Genomic DNA, 26,181 nt, shown 5'->3' on the forward strand with positions numbered 1-26,181 from the left:
GTTCTCAAACATATCTGGGGCATGATTCCAAGCTCGTCGGCCTTACTCTGTGAAAGATCCCAAGTACCGTTTATCAGTGTTTCTTCCAGGGGACCACTGCACATTCTAATCTTACCCCACTGCAGAGTTTATCTCTTTGAATTTTTCTTCCATGTTTTATCCCTTTCTAGATTAACTCTGTACACCTAAGGGGAGGAGACAGACTTTCTTCCGTTAAGCACTGTGTATTATATAAAATCTTGGTGTGTTTTTTTTTTTAATTTCTTTTCTTTCTTTTTTTTTCAACGTTTTTATTTATTTTTGGGACAGAGAGAGACAGAGCATGAACGGGGGAGGGGCAGAGAGAGAGGGAGACACAGAATCGGAAACAGGCTCCAGGCTCCGAGCCAACAGCCCAGAGCCTGAAGCGGGGCTCGAACTCACGGACCGCGAGATCGTGACCTGGCTGAAGTCGGACGCTTAACCGACTGCGCCACCCAGGCGCCCCTAAAATCTTGGTTTTTAAGATGTATGTGTGGAAGGGGAATGAATTTATGTGTACACATACATAGAGCTTCACCTCTCCATCTGCTGTCCTCAAAAGCCATGACATGAAAAATAAACATGTCCAAGTTGTCTCTAAATAATGAGCAAAATAAAAAATGTCAGCATAGGAGAGATTCTACATGCCTATGAAAAGATTTTTAGGCATTATTTTCTTCAAATTCTATACAAAACAAAGTAATTACTTAGTTGGTAAACAGATACCATCCATGTGACCTCCAGATCCTTCCTTCTTAGTGGTGACGATGATAATATAACTTGACAACAACGTTTTAAGAATGCCTATTGTTTATTTGCATTTTCTTCCTTCTTCCTTGGACCCATTTGGGTCCATTGAAACAACAATACACATGACAAATATCCTGAAGAAGAGATTCTTGAGTAGGGATGTTTTTCACCTAAGAAATATAGCAAAGAACTTAAAGGAATGGATTTGTAACGCTTTCAAAATACCATCGTAATGGCCAGTTAGTCAAAGTTTTATTTGTATTATTCCCTTCTGATCAATAACATATACACAAGAAAATATGTGTTTTAAAGAATTCCCTGCGTGATCAAAACATTATATAATTGCTACTTCACTTGACTTACTTTGTAACAGAGCTAATATTTGGCTTTTCAACCTGCAATAAATACCTTCTTCTCTATTCTCTTCTGATTGTGCCATAATTAACACCAGGGAAGCACAAGTTTAACTATATATGACAGATATTTATTTAAAACACCTTCTGCTGAATATATTAACATTTTTCTTTCTACATTTTAAAGTAGCCTTGAGTTCAGCACTAAAATCAGATTCACATTTCTATTATGTTAATAGCCCCATGCTAGAGCAGAGTATATCATTTCAGAGGAAGTCAGTGAGCTGCATCACAATAATTGTGTGTTTACTGCATTGGGCAATTTAAGTGGAAAAAATATGCTGTGGAAATATGGTACCCTCAATCTCCCCTACCATCAGCAAGGACAAACATGGAAGTCATATCCACACCTGCTAGCAATAACCCATTAGATAGGGTTCCTGTAGCCAGTTTCTTACCAATTTCTAAGAAAATGGAAATCTCCATTGCTTGAGATCCTTTACCCTGACATCATGAAATTAATGATTTAAGTATGTCTATTGTCAGAAAGACCTTCCCTGGGGTGCCTGGGTAGCTCAGTCGGTTGGGCATCTGACTTCGGCTCAGGTCATGATCTCACAGTTCGTGGGTTCGAGCCCCGCGTTGGGCTTTGTGCTGACAGCTCAGGGCCTGGAGCCTGTTTCAGATTCTGTGTCTCCCTCTCTCTATCTGCCCCTCCCCTGTTCACGCTCTGTCTCTGTCTCAAGAATAAATAAACATTAAAAACAATTAAAAAAAAAAAAAGACCTTCCCTCTAAAGATAATCTGTGAACAAGATTATGACAGGGTGTGGTTCACCAAATTCTGGAAACCCAGACTTGTGAGACATTTGCACATGTGGCAATGAAATTATTAAGATAAAGAGGAATAAGTGTTATTTTCATATTAGGATATGTTTCACAATGTAACTCTTTTGGAGCGCCTGGGTGGCTCAGTCAGTTGAGCGTCTGACTCTTGATTTCAGCTCAGGTCATGATCTCGCAGTTCATTAGATCAAGGCCCATGTAGGGCTCTGCGTGGAGCCTACTTGGGATTCCCTCTCTCCCTCTCTCTCTGCCCCTCCCCTGCTCATGCTCTCTCTCTCTCTCAAAATAAGTAAACTTAAAACAAAAATAAAATGTAACTCTTTCTAGGGAAGAGATTGAGGTGAAACACATCAACAATATCTACAAGTTAAAAGATTTTCCGGGTGGAAAGTATGTTAGCTATGATAATTGTGTAAGCGAGGGAACCAGGACTCAGAGAAGTCTGATACACACACAGCTTGTAGGCAACTGCATTTACATTGCAACCCAGTGTCCTGGCCCACCTCAGTCCACTTTTCTCCACATGAATGGTCCATCTCTGGTGAGTTAATAAGGGAAAGCTAGAAATGTTGAATTACAGTATGCATACCTTGAGAATTCACTGTGCCCCCCCGAAACGTGCTGCATTATCCCAGAATCCCAGGCAGGGACATTCAGCTATAGATAAACGCTTGATTCACTGAAGATTGGGACTGGGACGCCCACCTGGTCTTGCTAGATCACAGGCCGGTGTAATTTCCACAGCAGTGTACTCCCTCCCTGACTACTACAGAAACAATACATCCTGCAGGCATTGCCTTTGAGCTTTTGTTTTCCTCAGAGCATGGGGAGAAACATCCCAGCTCAGCACTGGCTCTTGCAACAGGTAGTCAGAGAAGAGCTTGGTAGCCATCACTCAAAAGTCGGAGGACACAAGGCTTTCAGGACTCTGATACACCGTCACTTCCGTCCTTCAACGTGGGAAATGCCCAGCAAATATGACTGGAAACCTGTGCTCTTCCTTAGTGGGCATGCGATCACAATAGTTATCTGAAGATTCTGATTAAGCCTTCCAACTTGTCACTCAGTCTCAAATGAGTGAGACTTGTCATGGGATCTCTCCTCTGCTCGAATCAACCTGAATAGAACACTGTGGACTGTTTTGGTCCTTTGCACCAGAAGCCCCTCTGTTGCAACTACACTAAATTCCATACCTTGAGAAGGGGCTAAATAGAATTCCTTAGGTCCTAAAAACAAGCATCATATTTACTAAGTTCAATAATAGTTAGAAATTATACTTCTTTTGAAAAAGAAAAGAAAAATCATAAGGTTATTATGTGTGATCTCGCCTTGGGTTCAGTTTATGAATAGTTCATCAAAAACAGAATCTAGAGAAATATTCAGTTTAATTAAGGGCACTGACATGGACGGAGTAGAGTATGTGGAATATTATTTTTAAAATGTTGCCAGCATCTTCCTGGGCTATAGAATAAAACACCCACCATACTGTTTTCTTCCATTTATATAAGTTAATGCCACCAGAGGAGCATCATGGACGCTCGATTACTGAAGGGCCCAGGCTTATAGAAATGCATGGATCCTCTTGGTTTCTGTGTCTGAAGTTGTGTTACAAGTATCCTCTATGCCAAGCCTATAGTTAATCTTACCATTGAAGGCTTCATTCATTAATGAATTCCTATGTGAACACATTTATTCACTCTCTCATCCATCCATTCATCCATTTATGAGTGAGGGGTAAATGGTCATATTGTGTTATAATAAGAGCTTGGAACTGTGGAATAATTTGTGCAATATCTACTGGAAGGTCATGAATATCATGAATAAGATTAGCTCCATATTCTCTGCTTGAGACATTAAAAGAAAAGAAATGTTTTAGAGAAATGCCCATCTAGAGACAAATCCCCACTGCATTTAACTAGTTTGGAGGGCATCCATTGCTATTAGGACCCAGAAGGTTCTGGAAGTAGGTGATCGCTAAAGAAGTTGCTGTTAGAAGTATATGATTAGAAGAGGTGCCTACTGATAGCATCTGCCTCAGAGCAGGGCAAGACCTACTGGCAAAGGACAAAATTCCCTACACTTTCTGGATTCAATTTTCTCTTCAAGTGTAGAACTCTCTTCAAGGCCATGAAGTGTTGGTTCATGTGTGGATGGAAAGATTCTATTTGGTTCTTGGTTTTACTCTTGAAAAAAATTCAAAAGAGAGTTTTTAATACCAGACTTTGGCTTTATGATCATGAGAAAACAAAGACATAGCCTAGATAAATGTGCAGTTGTTCTGGATTGTGTGGTTAGCCTGGACATTGTGAAATTCTTTCTAAACGATTGGATATCCTAAGTGTCTTGAGTGGTTTTGTTTTTGGTAGGTTGGTTGGTTTTTGGGTTTTGTTTTGTTTTGTTTTTTTAATAATATTATTTATTGCCAAGTTAGCTCACATACAGTGTATACAGTGTGCTCTTGGAATCTTGGTAGATTCCCATGATTCATCGCTTATATAACACACCCAGTGCTCATCCCAACAAGCGCCCTCAATAGCTAATATTATTGTCAGCTTGTGGCACACAGTACTCTTGATTATGATGAAAGAATGTTTTCCAAACTGGACTATACCACAAACTTGTACCATACCTCTTGAGATTTCCCTCTGTGGATATTGAAATAGTGGTCGCAATTTACAGGACTTGTGCCTTTTTGAAAATATCCCTATCTTTTAGGAAATTAAACATAAAATGAAAGACATTTAAGGAGTTTTATAAGTGTTAGAGGAAATAATTATTTTCACAAAGCATTGATGCAAATGATAAGTTCACTCTTTATTTTTACCATTTACACTTGAGCTTTGTTCAAACAATATTTTACAAGAGTTTGGGGTGAGAAGATTTTAACAGCCCTGATACATGTGTGTGTGTGTGTGTGTGTGTGTGTGTGTGTGTGTGTGTGTGTGTGTATTCCTTCAAAAACATTATTGCAATAATGAAAGGGCTGTAGATGGTCTCCAGTAAACATTTGGTAATGTTTTTTGCTTAGTACAGTTTCTCACTGGGGCAAACAATTACCAGATTTAAAAATAAATCTATTTTAGTTTGGCAACTGATTATTCCAAGGGTCAACTTTGAAATATGAGGACTTCCCTGTTGTCTAGACCAAGCTAACGAGATTCTCTAGGGACAGTCAGTGAAAGTAAGACTGTGGGAGTGGATGGAGTCAACATGACCAGGCTCATCTGTCACCACCCCTGCTGCATGTGCCGGCCTCCAGTCCACAGAAATAGCTTCCATTCCTGGAATGGGTCACACCTTCCTATCTCTGTGTGTGATCTTCTTGGAATGCCTTCTTCTAATACCATCTGTTAAAAGCTTGTTCATCGTTCAAGCCCCATTTCAAATGTCATCTCCAAAAAGCGTTTCCCGATCCCTCAACTAATCACTGCTTCTCCTGTATTTCCAGCATGCTGCTCCCACCCCCTTTTTAATACTTTTTTTTTATCACGCGTTTATTTATTTTATGTATGCCATTATGTATATCTCTGTCTTCCCGCTGAGATATTAAACATGCTGAGAATGAAAATTTTATCATATCTTTGAATCTTTGTGCCTTAACAGGATTTTGACCATGGTAGGTGTTGAGTAAATACTTGGCTTCAGTCACTTCTGTAATTCTCTGAAGGTATCATTGTCTTTGTCACCTATGTGCCTTTAGCTCCACTGTTTGTTCTCTTTGACTGGAACACCTTTTCCCAAGTCCTACCCCCTTTCCTACCCAAATCTCTTACACATGCATCAGGATTTCCCCAGTTGCCATGCCCCTGTATAAGTCTTCTTCAGTCTTCACTTTCCCCTCCACCAACAGCCATGAAAGTTTTGGGTCTCTCCTCCACACTTCCGTAGAAATCCCTATCTTCCTGAATCGTGGTAGGGATTGCATGATTCTATGATGGCTTGTTTACAAGGCGGTCTTAGTAATTTTGTGAGTTCCTTGAGGACAGGAATCATTTCTTGTATCTCTGAATTTCTAAGACTAACATAATAGGCATTCAATAAACATTTACTGAACAAATGAATGAATGGATATTAAAACGAAATTTGGTAGATACATTAATGCATCTTGCTATCATTCATTCTTATGTTTTTTTCTAAATGTGGGTGGTTCAGTCAGTTGAGCATCAGACTCTTAATTTCCGCTCAGGTCATTATCTCATGGTGCGAGGGATTGAGCCCCACATCAGGCTCTGTGCTGACAGCAAGAGCCTGCTGGGAATTCTCTGTCTCCCTCTCTCTCTGTCCCTCCCCCACTCATGCATGCTCACATGCATGCTCTCTTTCAAAATATAAATAAACTTTAAAAAATAAAATAAATATGAGAGAAACAAAGGCATTAAGAAAAGAAATTTTTTAAATTCTTAATTTTTATTTATTTTTGAGAGAGAGAGAGAGAGCAAGCATGTGCTGGGGAGGGGCAGAGAGAAAGAGAGAGACACAGAATCGGAAGCCGGCTCCAGGCTCAGAGCCTTCAGCACAGAGCCCAAAGCGGGGTTCGAACTCACGGAACGTGACTGAGATCATGACCTGAGCCGTCATGATCAACCAAACTGAGCCACCCAGGAGCCCCAAGAAAATAAATTTAATTAACTAAGCATATTACAAAATCTTTGACTGCATGTTTCATCTACTTCTGCTATTCATTGCATAAGTATATTGGCCCAGTTATGGCGACGGATGGCACACCCCTCAGCCATCTTTGTTTTCTTCCACACTCTGCCCACCACCCAGTCCCATCTACTTGGCTGTGAGAAGTAAAGAAATTCTGGCTGGCAATACATGGATTACATGAGTATGCTATACCTTCCCTTCTTTAGGGAAAAAGAAAAATCTATCTGCATAGAATACAAACCATGCTATTGAGAGTTTGTGATACACCAGTCATTGTCATACCCTACTACACATTCTGAGTGAATTTGCAATTTCACCAACTTCCCATAGTCTGAGCTCATCAACAACAATAATAAGGTTTATACTTAGAAGGCAGTATGTGGTCGTGGAAAAAATGATAGACTTGTATCTAGACAGACCAGGATTTAAATCAGTAACTCTGTTTCCTAGAGTGACCTTAGGCAAGTGATTTAGTCTCAGTTTCCTCATCTGTAAAATGGCAGTAATACAGTACTCTGTCATGTTGTTCCTAGGAGGTTAACATCATAGCACCTGCTTACACCTGGCAGCGACTAAAACATGCTAAGTACTCTTGTCCTTCTTTCCATAGGTAAAATGCCAAAGAGATTTTAAACAGATTTCTCTACATCTCAGTTTGCTCCCCCATATCCTTCAACCCTACCCCCATTATCATTTTTGGATAAAAAATGGGTTAAAATCAGTATCAAAATTCAACTCGGTATCCCTCAGTCTGTATCAGGTCTCCCTCCTTGTTCTCCTGAGGCATTCTATATTATCTGCTCTCGTAATTTTCCATGTGTTTGTTTTAATAAGCTTTCAAACTAGATCAGAAACCCCTTGAGAGGAAGGACACTGCTTTTCTGATTCCGAGTGCCTAGTAAAGACCGGACAGTAGGTGGTCAGTAAACAGTTGGTTCATTCATTCATGTATTCAGTAGTCAACCAAGACCATCCTGCAATTAAACAAAAGACAACAGGAAGCCGGCTAGACATAGACGGAAGAGCAGAAAGAGATTCCTTTTGCCTTGGCAAAGATATTTATGAGTCCCAGGTTGTTGGTTTTGCTATGTATCATCTGAGGCAAGTTTTTCTCCTTCATGCCATTATTGCCCAGGATCTTGCCACCATAGTGGTGGAGCCAAAGGGACTTGGGACAGGTCACATCGACCGTACTACCCTATGAATCATTTCTCCAGCAAAGTCCTGAAGTCAAACTCAGATTACCTGAAAATTTACACCACCAAACAGACTTAGAATCTTGCTTGTTTGCCTGCATTAAATAATGATGTCACAGCCAGACTGAGGATGTCTTTCTAGCGAGGAAACAACTCGAGAGAGAAAGTGTTTATTGAAATGCAAATGAACTCTTTGTGCTTGTTCTTTAGCTCTTTTGAAAAAGAAAATCTGTTAGAAGATAGCATGTGTGTTGTTCCCCTCCCCCCATGCTTATCTCTACAATGTTAGAGGGCACTAATAATATGAAAATATGTAAGAATCTTGCAGAAGAAATGCTTATTTCAAAAAGACAGACTTCCTCTAAAAATAGCAAAAGGAATAGTGAAAGTACCCAGAAGAGTAAATCAACATTGGCTCAAAATCGTTCTTTTTCGCCATGGGTCCATGGACAGCCTGGGTGCAGGTGCTGACCTGCCTTCTCCGGGCTCAGACCGGAAGCCAGGGAGGGGTGCGTGTTGAGATCCCCAGGCCCCAGGCAGGCCTGTCACCCCACGTGGATTGCCTCTCGGGCAGCCTGGCAGTGGCTCCCCCTCTCAAAGAACAAGGACATTTCCTCATCTGCATCTGCAGTAAACAGCAGTCCTGAGAACTAGAGCTGCCACAGCCCTCTGAGTCTGCAGATTAGTAGGTTCTCTTGAAATGTAAAATATTTAAAAATGTCTTAACCATCACAAGGCTACCTTCCCTGTAATGCTGAACAGGGCTGGGAGAAGACATATGAGCTTTCGGCATCTCACTCCAGCGGTCCCTTGGCAAGGTCAGATTCCTGACAGTTATGTCATTCTTATAAATGTAAATTTTTGCAAAGTTGGACCACAGAGATTTAAATATTTTCTTGGCTTCCACCCGATTCTTTTGTCCAGTGCTTTCCTTTATTAATCATGCATCTTATGGAACAACATAGATATCGATCCCTTGGGGAGTCCCTTCTTCTAGAGAAAAGAACACCAGGAGTTCCTATAAACATACCCAACCTTCTCCTAGACCTGGAATTGAACTTCTGTGTTTTACTTTGTGTCTTAATGTAGCTTCTGAAAGTTTTAAAGTGCATCAGTCTTAAGTGGCAATTTCTTAGTCTCCATTTGCATTTTGAACATTTGACACAGCTACAATTTAATGGGTTATAAATAGTAGACTCCTATACTCCACAGTCAGAAATAATCTCTTTCTCCCCTCTCTTCCAAATGATCCTTTCTAGCGCATTGTCAGCCCTGAGGCAAAAATGCAGAAATATGGACACCTTCTGCTCTCCGCCCCGCAAACCCAAACCTTGCTTTGTTTTCTACCAGGTGACAGAAGAGGTTTACCAGGTGGCCGAAAATACGATGCTGCAATTTAGACTTTCTTTACAAAAGCGTGTCTCCTCTCTCCCACCCCATGATAAATAGAATCTGTGCTGCCTGACACTTGTGAACAATGGGTGAAATGGATATTAGAAAAATCTCATTTATCTTCTGCTTTATTTCTTGATAGGGGTCCTTGTCACTAGGGCTATTGTGTGACCAGCCCTGGAAAGGGCATCTCATTAGTTTTTCTTATCAAGATAGCAAGGTCCTTTTAAACGGCAAAGCACTTACATGTTAGATTCAATTAGGAAACTGCATAGTGGGTGTGTGCATGCACGCGCTTCCCTGTGTCTGCTTCGAGACAGAGCTGTGTCCGCTTGAGTCCTGTGGAATCAGCGTTCACCACGGTCAGTCTGGGGCCCGTCACAGCGCACCACACCCTGGGACCCTTGCTCAGCCCCTCTCGCGCAGCGGGATCTTTTGACAAGCGTGCTTTGGGACGACTCGCTGTTGTCACCCAGACAACTGGGGAAATGTCAACAAATCAGCAATGATTTCGAATATGTCAGATGGAATTCAACTTTTTCACGTCGTTTCGAGAATCCTAGTGACAGGCAGATGAAGTGGGACAAGTGTACATCAGGGCACTGTTTAGTAAATGTAGCTGAGACCGTAAGAAAGAGCTCCTCTCCACCAGCAGCTGTGAAAACAAACCGAAAATGAAAATATCCTGCCAGGGTTGTGAATGATCTCCTGGGGATACTGGCCTCTTTTGAAAGCACAGTGATTCTTTCAGGGCAGTAGGAAGCCATGTAGCTCACTTGTTAAGTGGCTATGGGATATTATTGGCTTGCAAGATTGAATCCCCCCTCGATGAATGCTGTTAAATCCCCTCCTGTCGAATGGATGTTTCAGGGAGAAGGTCCATTTACTCACCTCCGATTAGAGTCACCATCATGATCCACACTCACCACAATTGTGATTAAGGAATGATTCACGTGAGGGGGCGCCTGGGTGGCTCAGCCGGTTCAGCATTTGACTCTTGATTTCGGCTCAGGTCATGATCTCACCGTTTGTGGGATCCAGCCCCACGCTATGAAGAATGACTGAATGCAAAGAGGTTCCCATCTAAAACTTTCTTTCCTTTATTGAAGGGAACCTAGTGTGAGATGCCGAGAATGTGCTATGTAGGGTAGCTGAGTTCTGGTTCTGGCTTTGTGCCTTGCTGGCTGGGACTGATGCCAGGACGCCCGCTTCCTGGGCCCTCAGTTTCCTCTCGTGTGATGAAGGGTGTGCACTCAGACCTTTCCAGATGTTCCAGTCCTAGTCTCTTGGCTTAGGTTCCTGGGGATCTTCACCTCTTATTCCTCTTTGTGCATAGTCTCAGCCTGAGGTTGCTGACAATGTATTAAGGTTCAAATTGGCCCTATTTTGTCCTATGAGACAAGGCATCTGAGGCCCCTACATGTTCTGAGCACCTTAAGGATAAGGGATCACAAAGAGTAGGGGGCTTGAGGGAGGACAGAAAGGGAAGTAGACCACCAAAACCAAAATTTGCCTACTTCACAATCTCCCCAATGGCCAATCTGTAAACACCCACAAATAAAAACAGGGTATGTTCCTGGGAACGATAAAAATGAGCCAATCCTTGCAAATGAAAGCCATGTGGCATTGATGCTAATCCCCCAATTTTCCCTGGCACTTGTCGCACCCATGCTCGGTTTCCTGCCCATTGTCACTCGGTCCCTTACCTTGCTCCCTCACTGTTTAACCAAGCGTCTTCCATCACTACACTTGATAGTGTTAAATATTATAGCAGTCACATCTATCTTCATGCATAATTAAGAAATGGATTAGATGCTTTGAAAATGAAAATCGCTTCTCCGACTTCCGAGGCTAGAAAAATTATCCAAATCCAGTATTACTTCCTGAGTTTTGTTTCATGGAATATTTATGACAAGCTGTGATAAAATATTGAACCGGGATGTTCTGACTAGAAACAGGTGCCATCGAGGTACGACATCATTATGTGGAACTTGCCTGGCCCTTGTTTGCCAAGAGCCTCTCTCTGATATGCCAGCTTTGCTTCACACTCAGTCAACTTCACCATATTGGTGCTCAGAGTGAAGAAATGGAGTCCAAAGGGGGGAGCACGTTCATGATTCCTCCCCACCCTTCAGCGAGCTGGGTACGTCCTGCCCATTCCACTTCCGTCCAGCCCCCTCTTTCTTGTGAGTGATGATGGCCTGAAGAATGCATGACGTTTCCTGCCACGTAATGTCTCCGTGACTTTATATACGGGATCACAGACACGTTTCTGCCTCTCCTGTCCTTCTTGGATTCAACCCAGATTTCTAAGCCGGACGACTGGCTGGCCCTCCTCACAGCCCAGCCCCTTGCCCCCTTCCGTTTGCCCTTATTATCCTCCAGTGGAAACCCGAGGCCTCCTTCAGGGCTTGGCTGAACGGTCTCTTTGCTGTAAGACTTTGTTGCTAACCCAGTCCCTGGGGTTTCCTGTCCTCTGAACCCAGTCCCTGCCCCGTCCCATTTGTGGGATCCTGGGGATCTTGACCTCTTATTCCCCACATTTTCCCTGCCTTTAGGTAAAACTTGCCTTCAATTTGATCTCAACTCTTGTGTATTTTTAACAGATTAAGAACTCGTAAATGCAAAAAGAAACGTGGGTAAGATTTAGCCACCAAATTCCAAAGCCACGTTTCTGTAGTGCAGCTCTTGAGAGGTGAGGATGACCTACCAATAAATGATGATGACAAATTATTAAGACCACTGTTTGGACACTGCCCTACGTTTTATTCAGTGCCTCCATAGACAGCACCTCTCAGAATTTTTTTTCTCTCAGACACCCTGGATATGTATCCCTAGGGCACAGGGAAACAACCCCAAAAGGCAGGCAAGCATAAAATATTTTCAGTCTCTTGCTTTATGTTAAAACTTTTTATAGGGTGCCTGGGTGGCTCAGTTGGTTAAGAATCCAACCTCAGCTCAGGTCATGATCTTGTGGTTCATGGGTTCGAGCCCTGCTTCAGGTTCTGTGCTGACAACTCAGAGCCTGGAGCCTGCTTCAGATTCTGTGTCTCCCTCTCTCTCTGCCTCTCTCCTGCTTCTCTCTCTCGCTCACTCACTCTGTCTCTCTCAAAAATAAATAAAAACATTAAAAAAAATTTTAACTTTATTTGAAACTTGTTATCTCCCATAATAAGCCTACTCATTTTCTTCTTTAAAATGTTGTAGCTTACTGACCGTTAAGTATAAATGCTAGTCCACAGTGATTCCATGTGTCTATATGTCAGTTTGAAAAACACTAGAATGTCATTGAACTTGATCCTTTTCGATGCTCTATAAAAGAGATGAGACATTTCTTATTAACTCATTGTGATAGGAGACAAAATTGACCCTCAGCTTGATTCACTTCCCTGGGTCACAGATTAGTGACAGGCCAGGATTCAAACCCAAATGTGTCAACTCCAAACCTCATGTAAAAATTTCTTTGCCCCTCAAGAAGCTTCCAGCCACACTGGCCTAATGATATGCCTTTTACCCACCACCAGCTGCTAAGGCAGTGAATGCAACCACCTACTGCCCAGACATGTCAGAGCCCAGGCCCATGTGGATTTAATCCCCCTGAGAACCTGGAACCCAGCTCTCAGCTCTGGTCCTGTCCGCAGCCACATCCAGCAGCCAAGCTAGAGACGGGGGTGCCCTCATCAGTCTCCCTGTCACATTCATGTATCATAGCCGGTTGGAGGACTTTACTGCCCTCATTACCATTTACTGCCTTTTAAAATTTTTTTTTTAATTTTTATTTTATTATTATTATTATTTTTTTTATTTTTTGCTGGACTATAAAGCCCTGAGACATAAGGACCACCTGCTCTGTATCTGAATACATCTCACTCAGCTCAGGGTCTGGCCTATCCTACGTGCTCTTCTATACGTATTTATCAAATGACTGAACTAGCTTCCTAGTTTTCTGAAACAGCACAGAAAGGGTTGGAGTGAGGGAAAAAAAATGTACCTTTTCCCCAGAGCCAGAGCTAAAGTATAATTGTGACAACGAACACATAACACAGTGTTGAGCCAGGCCAGTCTACAGCCTTTCTTCTCTACTCTAAGGGATGATAAATAGCGTTCTGGAAGTAATGGTCTGTGGCTTAAATGGGCCAGGTGTGTATTTTGATTTCCTCTTATTGCCTCTTGAAAAATATTTTACGGTTTTGTAATTTTGTTTCTTAGTATCCAAGATGATTGACCATACCTACCCAGCAGCCGGAAGGAAGATATTCTTAAATGTCATGATTATTTATCCCAAAATATTACAATAATCATATTTGATATTTGGTCTTCTCAAAAATATTACCGGAACTGCTTTTCCTTTGATTCGATGACTGAAATAAGGCCCTAGGGTCAGATGGGCAGGCCTTCCTTTCCTGTTTCTGTACTTCTCACCCACCACCCAGCCGCAGAATTGAAATGTTACATGTTCCTCACCTTTTCTTATGATATATTGTAACTTCTCAAGGCTTGAGATTTCAATCCTGGATTTTCAGCTGCTAGACTATAACTGATTTCCCATCTATTCCTCTTTGAAAGAGGTACTATGTCTAAAGAAACCATTATCTCCTGATATTTTCACTCTGGTGGAACCATGGATGCTCATAGGTATTCTTACACATACTTCAGAGCCAAGAACGGTGAGGCTTTCGTTTTTCTAAGTGACCTAATAAATAAAAGGTAACTATCTCTTCTGAATATACTTGCCTTCATGATCTTAGAATAAAAATGCAGGTCTGGGGCACCTGGGTGGTTAAGTCGTTTAGGCATCTGATTTTTGGTTTGGGCTCAGGTCATGGTCTCGCGATTCATGAGTTCGAGCTCCACACCCTGCTCTGCTCTGACTACACTAAGCCTGCTTGGGATACTCTCTCTCTCCCTCTCTCTCCTCCTCCCCCATTTGCGCTGTCTCTGTCTCTCTCAAAATAAATAAATAAACTTAAAAACAAAAAAGCAGTCCATTTTTCTAGTGAGAAGGTTGGGAATTATAAGTACATGGTAGAGAAACGCCTACCATCAGCCCAGGTCATGATTTCACAGATCGTGAGTTCCAGCCCCGCGTCCGTCTCTGTGCTGACAGCTCAGAGCCTGGAGCCTGCTTCAGATTCTGTGTCTCCCTCTCTTTCTGCCCCTTCCCCGCTCACACTCTCTCTGCCTCTCAAAAATAAATGTTAAAAAAAAAATAAGTACGTGGTAGAATGTGTCTTTTCTTTCATATATACTCAGGTCAATATTACTAGCTCTTTTCTTTGGAAAAAAAATGAGCTGGACCATCCCCAAGATTTTTTTTGTATATTTCACACACAGATACGTCCAACAGAGAGGGATGTAGCACCAAAAGCCATATAACTTGTCTCAGATGACAATCCAAATTCACAGACATCACCTCTGTGTAATAATGGGCTTGCAGAGCAGATCGTGTGTTGAATCTACAGGTGCAGTGATTTACACTTCTAGAAGAAGAAAGCAGATTCCCATAACCCCACAGTTCTCCAGAGTTCCCAACACACTGGGTCCTGACAACAGACTTTCCAGCCCTGCGAAAGACCCAGCATGCAGTGTAGATAAACTGAGTGTGCCCACTGGCTTTCAGGAATACTCCAATACCTAAGAGTCTACGTTCAGATTCCCCTGGTCTGTGACAGTTCATCTGCTCATTTCTGCCACCGCCACATCGATCTCTGCGGGGGAATGATTTAAGTGGCCGATTAGATCAATTCTTAAGACAGCTCAACAAAGATATCCACCCTGCCATAATCTGCTCATTCTGTATGGATAGACATGGGCTTAGCTCCAAGAACTCCAATTGCATTCAATCTGCCGAAAACTTTCAGACTATTTAATGCTCTGCAAATACTGTTCCCGAATCCAAGGAAGGATAAAGAACAATGCAAAGTACAGCCTTGTCCCTTAATGGTGTTTTATTAAAGCCTCAATTTGAGGCAATAAAAGAAAATTGAAAACAAAAATAAAACAGAGCAAAACAAAAACCCCCGTTGAAAGCATTGTGAGCCTTCAGTCAAAGCAATCTGCAGAAATAGGCAAAGAGTAAGACCTCTTTAGCAAGACAAGCAAAATTATTTTCATTGAGCACATCCCAACTTCTGCTATCCATCTTACTGTGAAAGTATTAATCACCTCATTTCACTCACTCGCTTAAAAAATAGTTGCCATAGGGGCGTCTGGGTGGCTCAGTCAGTTGAGCGTCCAACTTCGGCTCAGGTCACGATCTCACAGTTTGTGAGTTCAAGCCCCACCTTGGGCTCACTGCTGTCAGCTCAGAGCCTGCTGTGGATCCTCTGTCCCTCTCTATCTCTGCCTCTCTCCCTCCCTCCCTCTCTCTCTCTTTGTCTGTCTCAAAAATGAATAAACATTAAAAAAATAGTTGCCATAATTTTTCATAAAGTTGAAGATACACATACTTACGAACCAGAAATCCCAATCCTAAATATATTCCTAAATGTGTACAAAAAGGTCCATGTAAAAATATACACATCACATTATTTGTAAGAGGAAAAAGAGAAAAAAAAACAAAGTATCTATTAATAAGAAAATGAATATTTTAAAAATTTGTTTAATGTTTATTTATTTTTGAGAGAGATAGAAAGAGAAACAGCATGAGTGGGGGGCGGGGGCACAGAGAAAGGGAAGCACAGAAACTGAAGTAGGCTCCAAGTTCTGAGCTGTCAGCACAGAGCCTGACACAAGGCTTGAACCCATGACCCATGACCTGAGCCCAAGTGAGATGCTTAACCGACTGAGCCACCCAGGCACCCCAGGAAAATGAATATTTTTTAACAAAATGGAATACTCTACAGCATTCAAAAGTGAAATAGCACCACGAGATGCCACTTCACATTCTCTAAGATGACCAGAAAAAGACAGAAAACAGTGAATGTTGGCAAGATTGTGGAAAAATTGAAACCCTCATCTGTTGCTGATAGGAATGTACAATGGTGCAGCCACTTTGGAAAGCAGTTTGGGAATTCCTACAAAATGTTTCACATAGAGTTACCGTATGACTCAGCAATTCCACTTCTGGGTATATACCCAAGAGAAATGAAAATATGTTCACACAAAGGACTTACACGTGAATGTTTATAGCGACGGTATTTATAATAGCCAAAAAGTGGACACCATCCAACTGATGAATGCATAAGTGACATGTGGTATATCCATACAATGGAATATTATTCAGCCATGAAAAGAAATAAAGTACTGATGCATGCTACAACATGAAGCCTAAAAGCATTATGTTAAGTGAAAGAAGCCAGATACAGAGGGCCAAATAACATATAAGCCTATATAATAGTAATGCCCAGAACACATAAATATATATAGATGAGAAGTAGGTCAGTGGTTGTATGTAGCTTGGTGGTGAGGAGCAGTGGTTGCCAAGGGGTGCAGAGCATTTTTGGGGGAGGAATGAAAACGTTCTAAAATTAGATTATGGTGATGGTTGCACAGCCCTGTGAATATACTACCAAAACAATTGAGTCGTGTGCTTCCAGTGGGTGAATTGGATGGTATGTTAATTTTATCTCAATGAAGTTATTTTTTTTAAGTTACAAGAAAAAAATGAAATAGTGGCAAAGTGATGAATATGATTAACTTTCCCAACATAATGTTGAGTGCAAAATGTTGGTTATAGCAGCACTATCAACCATAGCCGAATTATGGAAAGAGCCCCAAATGCCTATTGAATGACTAATGGATAAAGAAGATGGGGTGGTGTATATACACACTGGAATTTTACTCGGCGATCTAAAAGAATGAAATCTTGCCATTTGCAACAACATGGGTGGGACTACAGTGTATTATGCTAAGCGAAATAAGTCATTTGGAGAAAGATAAATCTATGATAGGATGCATGTAATGTAATTCCAATTATATAAAGTTTAAATATCATGCCAAACAGTATTACATTTATATGAAGGATATGTGTACACAGGTAATTAAGGAGAGATAAGAGGAGGGGAGAGGGGAACATGCTTTGGAAGATTTGTGCAAGGCTTTTCAACTCTATTTATGATATTTATTTCTTAAATTTGGTTAAAGATAGAAGATATTCAATATAAAATCCTTTATGTCTTTTTAATTGTTTAAGAAATTTGGGAAACAAAAATAGTAATAATTACCAACAAGCCCATCCATCCAGAATGGTCAGCTGAATTTTGTCAGAGTGCTTTGCCCTATGAGTAACTTTATGCTCCCATCAATTAGATTTACACTGAATTATAAGATAAAAGAAAGTTAAATCCCCTATGATTTTTGGTTGCAACCTTAATATCTCACCATAAAACGTGGAGGAAATGAGCAATATATCCCCACACTTGCCCCATAAAAACATTAAATCTTTAAGTTGTCATCATAATTCCCCTGGTGAGAATGATTACTTAAAAATTTTTGTCTGATGATGTCCTTCCTAAAATCCAAATATTGAGTCTTGAAAAATAATAACAACCCAATACATGGTCAGCTGTGGGCCACCAGGACCATCATGGTCTTCTTTTTTATTTATTTACTTTTCCCAGTCTTCTGCTGCTTGGGGCCTTCACAGTGCTGATATATATGTTCTATCGTAGCTTATCACTTGATCATTTCTCTTTTGATCACATCTCCACTTTTTGATAGTATCTCAAATTTCGAACCTGGAACCTGAGATAATATTGACAATTTTATAAATGCTATCATCCATTAAGCTGCTTCATGAGAATGCTTTGTTTTTATTAAGAAAGTCAATATAAATCTATACATGCTGGATCCAGGACCAGATCTACAGACTCTCTAAGCAACTTTGTGTATCCATTTAACAGGACACCAAAATCTTGCCCAGTTTACCAATTTTAATAAGTGTTTTTGCCATCAAAGTATTTTAGGCCTATTTTCTGCATTGTTTTTTCAATTTTTCTGCAGTAGAGAAAGATTTAAATTTAGCAAATGTGACTTTGTAAAATATATCCTATACTGCTACAATTTCTGAATATAAGAGCCTATTTTGTTGTTTTTTTTTTTTTTTTTTTAATTTTTTATTTTTGGGACAGAGAGAGACAGAGCATGAACGGGGGAGGGGCAGAGAGAGAGGGAGACACAGAATCGGAAACAGGCTCCAGGCTCTGAGCCATCAGCCCAGAGCCTGACGTGGGGCTCGAACTCACGGACCGCGAGATCGTGACCTGGCTGAAGTCAGACGCTTAACCGACTGCGCCACCCAGGCGCCCCTAAGAGCCTATTTTGTATAGATTCTTCTTGATGCTTTTCCAAGTCAAGTTTTTAACATGCTAATTGGCCTAATAGAATTTGCTCTTCATAGAGTCTAGATGGTCATTATCCAGCATTTGTCACGTTCTCAAACTTTGTACATCTTGGCTGGATAACTCCAAGAAAATGCCCAAGTCTTTTTGAGGATTGTAGAATCTTAAGTGAGAGGAGGGGGTATGTTCTGTGTTTTCAGAAACATCTGTAGCATCTTACCTAGGGGTGATGTTGAGCTCATAAATCAATCTGCATTACTGTTTGAGGTGCTTAAAGTAATGACTGTTTGCCAGAAGAATGCTTAAAATTTATGTTTGACTTCTGATTATTAGAAAAAGCAAGCATCAGCTACCTTGTGTCTTGTAAAAATGCTGTTCAAATTATTTTATTGAATATAAAATGACCTCAAGAGCTTGATAATAAGGGTTTTGTTCTTTAAGATTTTCTTGACCCATCTAATCCCTCAATTCATAAAGAAAACAGGAGCATATCAAGGAGATCATGCCCTGTATACAAATAAGTTGTCAGTGTTTTCGTAATGAGGGGATCTTCTTCTGATCAGGTTAGTTGGTGAATTGTTTGCTCTTTAATAAAATATTTATGTTTCCAAGTCTAAAATGCCCTCAGTGTTGCAATATTTAAAGGAATTTCAAAGTCAGTAATTATAAATAAGTCCCATGAAAGTTATTTTCCTTTTGTGATTACCAATTGCCAAAACTCTGAAAACAAGAAATCCATGCTTCTCCCTCCCCTCTCCTTTTCTTCTTCATATTCTTCTCTTTAAATCTCCTCCTTCATCGTGGTGATTAAAGATGGAATCCATCTTGGACAAGACTGAGAAACTGGTGAGCTTTCTTGTTCACACCTCGCCAGGCCCATTGTACTGACTTCCAAGGTTATGGCCTCACCACCAGTTTCCAGACCTTTGCAAGCCATCCCATACCCTAAGCAGAACTGGATCCCTGAAGCACAGATCTGAGCTTGTCACTGAGGGACGTCATGCCCTCAGCTCTGACTCCCTCTCAGTGACCTTTCCCTGGCCCCAACCAGCCTCTCATCTGCTCAATCCCACCACCATTGCCTCTCAGCTACTCAGATTCTATACAAAGGTCTCAGGACAACTCATATATATATATATATATATATATATATATATATATATATATATATATATATTGTGTTGGGCTGAATGATGCCCCCTTCACAGAGATGTCCACATTCAATCCCCAGAACCTGGAATGTATTGCTTTACATGTCAAGGGGGTGCTTTACAGAGGTGAGTAACTCAAGGATCTTAAGGTGGGGGGATTTTCTTGGATCATCTGAATGTCCTCAGGGTTATCACAAAGGTTCTATAAGGACCTTCCTATAAGAGGGAGGCAGAAGGGTCAGAGGGAGAGGGGGTGAGGTGATGTGATGACAAACCAGAGAGAAAGTAAGAGATATGGCAGTGAAAGCAGAGATGAGAGATAGGGAGAGATCTGAAGATGCTTCACCGCTGTGAAAATGCAGGACAAGGCCGTGGGCCGAGGAAAGCTGATGGCCTCTAGAAGCTGGAAACGGCAAGGAAAGAAATCTGGTCTTTGGTCCCCCCAGATCAAAGTTCCCCAGTGATCTTTACTTCTGTTAGACTGGATTGTTAATCTGATGAAGCACAGTGTTAATAGCTGATCATGACTTAGTCACCTTTCCCAGATAATAATAATAATAATAATAATAATAATAACAATGGTTAGATATGATGTTGTAGCAACACTGCAAGTGTTACTATCACAAATTAGAAATAATGAGGTGGAGGCTCAAGACAAATAAGCCAACTGCCCAAAGTGACAGAGTATGCTGGAGCAAACCTCTCAACGGAGGTTTGCCTAAATCCATGGTCATCCTACCTTAGAAGGACCATGCTGTCTCCTATAGTTTACTAAAGCCTTGGGTTTACTAAAGCCTTACTAAAGCCTCCTATAGTTTACTAAAGCCTTGGGCGTCTTATTTCAAGCATCACCTCCTTTCAGAAGCTTGTCCTAGTACCCCTAGATGCATTTCTCCATCCCTGTCCATTCAAACTCTGCTGCGCCCAGGCCAGTACTTAGTTCTGCCCTGATCTATCCAGTATGCTATTGACCGCATTAGCTACAGTGAATATCTTCGATCCATTCTTCAAGGCTGATAAAATGACTTCATTTTCTTTATATTCCTTGCATCTAATTCAGTACCCGCGATGCTATAAGTAAGCTACAGATGTTTGATAGAGAAAAATGAGCGAATGAAGAAACCTTTTGCATCTTTGCAAATAAAGTGTCATCAAAAAAAGTGATCTATATTGGGGCACCTGGGTGGCTCAGTCGATTAAGCATCTGACTTCAGCTCAGGTCATGATCTCGCGCTTTGTGGGTTCGAGCCCCATGTTAGGCTCTGTGCTGACAGTTCAGAGCCTGAATCCTGCTTCAGATTCTGTGTCTCCCTCTTTCTCTGCTCCTGCTCTCTCTCTCAAAAATAAATAAACATTTAAAAAAGATTTAAAGAATGACCTATTTACATTCATTTTTTGTTTTTTTTTTTATTATTTTTAAGTTTATTTTTGAGAGAGAGAGTGCACAAACAGGAGGGGCAGAGAGAGAGGGAGAGAGAATCCCAAGCAGTCTCTGCACTGTCGGTGTGGAGCCCCACACAGAGCCTGATCCCATGAACTGTGATCATCATGACCTGAGCCAAAAACAAGAGTCAGACACTCAACAAACTGAGCCACCCAGCTGTCCCTACATTCATTTTTAAAAAGCAATTTGGAGAATCAAACATATTTCTGTCCTTCTTTCCTCTGCCTTTTCTCTTTCTCTCTCTCTTTTAATCCAAAGTCAACCTGAAGTAAATTGAAACTAAATGGAACACTCCATGGAACAGATGCATTGGTGTGCCATGCAACCCTGGGTAGCCACCAATCACTTCGGTTTCTCTCCCAGCTACCTTCGCCACAGTCCCTGTTCAACACAAGTTTATGATCAAAATAAGCAAAACTCAGAAAAGGATGCATTTCTCACATCTGCTTTTTTTTTTAATTGAGGGATAATTTACACATAGTGAAATGCTCAGATCTTCAATGTGTGTCTTCAATCAGTTCTGATGAATGCAAATCGTGGGAAAAACATTTCTATCACCTTGGAAATTTCGTCCTGCTCCTCTCCAGTCACTTGCACATTCTCCTCCAAAGTAATCACTGATCTGATTTCCATCACTCTGGATTAGTTTTGTCTACTATAGACGTTTATTTAAATAGAACCATATAGTGCATATTTTCTTGTGTCTGGCTTCTTTCATTCTGCGTAGTATTTTTGAGATTCGCCTCTATTGTCGCCTTCACCAGTAATTCATTTTGTTGCTAAGTTGACTTTCATTTTAGGAACACACCACAGTTTGTTTTTGTCATTCTTCTACTGATGGACATCTGGGCTTCCAGGTTTTGGTCTTTTTGAATAAATCTGCTTTGAATGTTCTCATCCCTGGGTTTTTGTGGGCCTGTGTTTTTATTTCTCTGTGATAAATACCTAGGAGTGGAATTACTGGTTTACATTATAACGATGTATCTTCATTTTACCAGATGAATTATATATACGTAGATTTTAGAATATACATGAAATCAATTATTATAATTGTCCCATGGATGTGAGCATGTTGTATAGCATGTTGCCTGTGTCTTGGGTTCTGTTCCCTTTCAGTAGAGGCTGAGACAGGGATTTTTGTGGAGATTACAACATTGAGATGGTGCCCCTGGGAGGAACTTGTTGGGGAGTGAGGGAAGCAGGGTAGAGCAGGGAAGAAGCCAAGCAAAGAGGTGCTTTCAGCTGAAGCCCAGCTTCACCCCCGTCCCACCGAAAGCTCCAGAGCATCTCACCACAAGGTAGGAGAGCTGGACACTTCACAGTTGTTGGTGGAAGATAGCCCCCATCCAGGGCAGTGGAGTTTCACGTGGAGGGAGGAGCCTCTCAGGCACCTTTTCGGTTTGGTGGCTCTTATAAGGACCAAGGGTAGTTCATTGGAGAAAAAAGCAACTATGAGCCACGAACAGCCAACACACAGCAACGGGGGAATGGGAGCATCGGCCTGGTCAAGGACATCTGGGCGGGGCTCAGACAGCACCCATTCTACCACATCAGTCCCTAGAATGAATAAATTATTTCCACACCACAGTTTACCTGCATTGGCTCAGGATAGGACAATCCAGACAAAGAAATGTACTCAGACAGTACTCTGAAAGTCTCACTTCTGTGGCCCAGAGCTGATGACTCTAGATAACAGATATCTGCCCAGGCTTCTATCGACCTGAAAACTTGCATGACTTCCCAATAAGGAAAAAGCCAACAGTAGCTTTCAAACTGGAACTTCTGCCTAGTGACCTTGCCCTTCAGGGATGATGTGGCTGCTTTCTGAGGTCTTTCAGCCCTGATATAGCTCCTAGTGGTGGCTGTTTACCCCTGTAACCTGGTGGTTCAGTCGCCACTTAATAACACTACAAATATAGTGCTATTAGTGTGATATAGTGCTACAAAAATAGATTTGTAGGCCTAGCAGGCTTGGCAGACATACGAAGAAGGGCATGGCTTGTGAAATTCATGTGCCTAAGAAGTCTCATTTCGCACTAAAAACTGACCCCTCCTCCACAGAGCAAGTGGTATCTTTCTTTGAGGGCTATTTTAATCCTAAATTGACAGCGTAGGTATATAAAATGAATAAGAAAAGCTCACAAAATGGCAAAAAGTTAATACTATCTTTTTCCCAGCCAAACCAGCAATGTGGAGGGGTCGGTAGGTACAGGGGACTTTTAAGGTCCCAGATGATCTTTTGACCCAGTGACTCTGCTTTCTGATGTGTTCATTAGAGCACACATCAACCACTTCCTGAAAGAGAGGAGTGTCCCTGTAGCATCATAATGCGGCCATGGCAACGCCATGTCAAGATATCTTTCCATGACCTTTGGCTGTTTGTATGAAGAAAGCCCCATTCCGTCCTCCCAGCCTGGACTCCACTGTTCTGGGATGTCTTATTCTCTGCAGTATAAAGAGCTGTTGTTCCACTTCTTAGAAATAAGATGGTGGTGGGAATGAGAGCTGTTATGGCAAACTCATCCCAGTTTATTATTTCCGTCAAAGAAAGGGAGGACATCCTCAGGCAGGCTTAGTTGAGGTTATTACAGGAGCTAAGAGGTGAAGCTGAAACACCTTTCATTTTAAGCCTGCAGCTGCCGTATACGCTCAAACTACTGTGAGGACGGACTTGCCCAAGGACAACAACCATGAACTTGAGCAAGGTTTATGAATCTTTGCTTATTTCTCTGGGGTTGTTCAATAGCAAGCAGCCACAAGTTAATATTTAGGGCCGTTCAAGAGAAAAGGCTTACAAGTTGCAACTCATCCCCAGTTTTCCCCAAAGAATAAAAACACAAGAAAAATGTAGGGTATTTATACACCGATGAAGAAGCGATCTTTCAATTTGAAATTGTGGTCATTATCAAAGTCCTATGATATTCGTTTTGACTACTAAAGCTGTCCAATCTATCTGCTAACTGTGGCCCGAAGAAAATCTATGTCAGCAGCTGAACCAAGAGGGAAAACAGGAAGAAGTACCTCAAGTTCATTATTTCTCACGCAATTCTAAGTCGTCAGGAAAGAGAGTAAGGCGGTTTGTGGATACAGGAAATGACATGGTAAGGTGATAAATAAAGCCTCAGTTGGCTGACCCTTTGAAAAACATCTTGAGGCTGACTATGTTTGAAATGACTTAGTAGTGAAATCAGAGACACATGTCCCTGGCCCTGGATATCTGTGCTGTCCCTCAGAGATGAATCACAGCATGTAGCAGAAATATTATTACATTTCTAACTCGATAGTAGCAACATGTTATAGAATTAGGGCACAAATAGATCGTTCAGCATGCCATCTCCTGTTTTCTACCAGTAGTTAACCTATTAAAGCAAAAGAAATCCATTTTGTTGTAAGTGACATTTTGAAAGACATACCGACTTTGAAAACTTACATTTATTTAGCCTTCTGGAGCTTACCTCGAAGAACTTTGAACTCTCCAAACAAATCAGGTCAAGGGTAAGAACCACTGAAGATCAATGCATATTAACATCCTTAGGGTCAAAAAATTATGAATCCATTCAAAATCTGGGTAAAACATGGTAGACAAAAGCAGGAAGCCACAGTTTTGATAGTCCTAGCAGATCGCAAGCTGAAGATAAATTTTGAGCAATTGAAAAGGGTACAGATATCAATATAATGATGGTAACAGGGTGTTTGGGTGGCTCAGTCGTTTAGGCATCTGACTTCGGCTCAGGTCGTGATCTCATGGTCCATGACTTCAAGCCCCACGTTGGGCTCTGTGCTGACAGCTCAGAGCCTGGAGCCTACTTCAGATTCTGTTTCCGTCTCTCTCTCTCTCTGCCCCTCCCTTGCTCATGCTCCCTCCCTCTCTCTCTCAAAAATAAACACACACACACACACACACACACACACACACACACACACACATAATGATGGTAACAACTACAATTTTCTCTTTAGAATATGCGGCAAGAAGAGAAACCACCACTCAATTCCAATATACATTGTAACGCTTTTTATTGGGACTGGTTTGGGACTCAACTTTTTACAATGAGTATGGAAATACAAACATGATATGATATAAAAAAAATCTCTGTGATGAAAGATTAATGATAATAGGACTGTTTTCATTGGGAATAGGGAAGTGGGAAAAAAAATACCCTTGTAGTAATCCTGGGGTATTTGAAGCAATATCACAAAGATGCAAAGTGGGTTTTCTCTATTTGTGCAAAGAAGACAAAAGAAAAAGTACAGAAGTTGCGTTGAGCTAGAAATTGTTGCACCTACTTTGTAATGTTAGCATTGGGATAGCCCATCAAGGAAAAGTTTAGGATCCTAGAAATCTTTAAAAATAGCCCGGTATTGGGGCGCCTGGGTGGCTCAGTCGGTTGAGCGTCTGACTTCGGCTCAGGTCGTGATCTCGCAGTCCGTGAGTTCGAGCCCCGCGTCCGGCTCTGTGCTGACAGCTCGGAGCCTGCAGCCTGTTTCAGATTCTGTGTCTCCCTCTCTCTCTCTGACCCTCCCCCCGTTCATGCTATGTCTCTCTCTGTCTCGAAAATAAATAAATGTTAAAAAAAATAAAGTAAAAAAAAAAGCTAGGTAGAAGACAAACTGGGATCGGAAGCCATCTGAACCATCTGCCTTCATTTCTACTAAACACACGATAAACTGAAAAGAATTTTTATGTCCGCCTTCACGGTAGCAGGCCGAGGTGTGTGAATTCGTCTTCACAGGCATATCTTGGGCCTGCATTCCTTGCCTCATAAAGTTGGATATGAGTAGTTTAAAAAATTATTGAAATAGTTAAGACATTTTTGCGACTGCAGAGAGATGGTGGTGGGAATGAACTGTGCCAACTAAAATCATCATCATTCCAACAAATCAAATGTAACCAAGGAAAATAACAATACCAACAAATGAAGCCAGTGTGAAGCCACTCAGCACTGTGGTACTGGATTAATCATGTTGCTCTTTGAGAATTTAAAGCTTTTAATCATGTAGTGCTGTAAGTCTTTGGTTGAAATTCATGGGCACTTTACAGGTTTATTTGGCCCCCAAGGCCCCTGTATTGTTCACTAAGTACAATGAAAACCTGTTA

The 26,181-nt window shown here is 41.3% G+C and overlaps 1 protein-coding gene across 1 annotated transcript in view; it reads left to right on the forward strand.

Moving 5' to 3' along the window:
- The window catches only part of CELF2 (CUGBP Elav-like family member 2), an 840,819-nt gene that overhangs the window by 166,613 nt on the left and 648,025 nt on the right, over positions 1–26,181 (forward strand). The gene's annotated exons all lie outside the window — the stretch shown is intronic.

This window comes from Felis catus, chromosome B4 (assembly GCF_018350175.1).
Source record: "Felis catus isolate Fca126 chromosome B4, F.catus_Fca126_mat1.0, whole genome shotgun sequence".
NCBI classification, from domain to species: Eukaryota; Metazoa; Chordata; class Mammalia; order Carnivora; family Felidae; genus Felis; species Felis catus.